We start from the raw sequence: 1,074 nt of genomic DNA on the forward strand, positions 1-1,074 counted from the left end.
GCTTATAAAAAGTTAGGTTTAGAACTCTACAGAAGAATGTTTGCAGATTACCTTAAGAATCATAAGGCCTGTTTTCATAGAATTGTAGAACTGGAAGGGACCTTGAGAAGTCATGGAGTCCAGTCCCCTGCACTCATGGCAAGACTAAATACTATCTAGACCAGTGGTCTTAGATCTCCCAGTCAATCGCTATCTCCAGGGGCTGACTGCCGACCCCTGCACACTGCTTCCACCTGCAAGCACCACCCCTGCAGCTCCCATCAGCCAGGAGAGCTACAAACAAAGTGCTTGCAGAGGGGCAGCACACAGAGCCACATTCCCCCATCCCCAGGGGCACGTTGGCTCCTTCTGAGAGCAGCGTGGACCCAAGGAGCCTACCTTAGCCTTGCTGTGCCCGCCCCCACTCAGAAACCACCGCAGGTAAGTGCTGCCCAGAGGAAGGCTGCACCTCAACCCCCAGCCCTGAGCCCTACTCCTGGAGCCAGCACCCCATGCCCCCTCCTGCACTACAGCCCTGACCCCCCCAGCACCCCATATCCCCCCTGCACCCCAGCCCTGACCCCCTCCCAGAGCCAGCACCATGCACCTCCTCTGGTATCCCAACACTCTGCCCCAGTCTGGAGCCCCCTCCTGCACCCAAACTCCCTCCCAGAGCCTGCACCCCAACACTCTGCCCCATGCTTAGCACAGAGCACCCTCCCCCACTGCAAACCCCTCAGCCCCAGCCCAGAGCCCATACCCCCTCCTGAACCTCTACCCCAGCCCGGTGAAAGTGAGTGAGAATGGGGATGGAATGAATGGGGCAAGGCTTTGGGGAAGGGGCAGGGCCTCAGGGAATGGGTGGGGTAGATCCTAGGTTGTCCTTAGACTCAAAAAGTGATCTTGGGCATAAAGTTGGAGACCACTGATCTAGGCCATCCTTGTCAGGTGTTTGTCTAACCTGCTCTTAAAAATCTCCAAGGATGGAGATTCCACAACTTCCCTAGGCAATTCATGTAGTTGTAAGATGATTACCAACATATTCCATGAAATATTTCAAGATATTTATATCCAAAAAAAGTCAAGACAGTAAAC

The sequence above is a fragment of the Mauremys reevesii genome, linkage group 23, assembly GCF_016161935.1.
Source record: "Mauremys reevesii isolate NIE-2019 linkage group 23, ASM1616193v1, whole genome shotgun sequence".
Taxonomy (NCBI): Eukaryota; Metazoa; Chordata; order Testudines; family Geoemydidae; genus Mauremys; species Mauremys reevesii.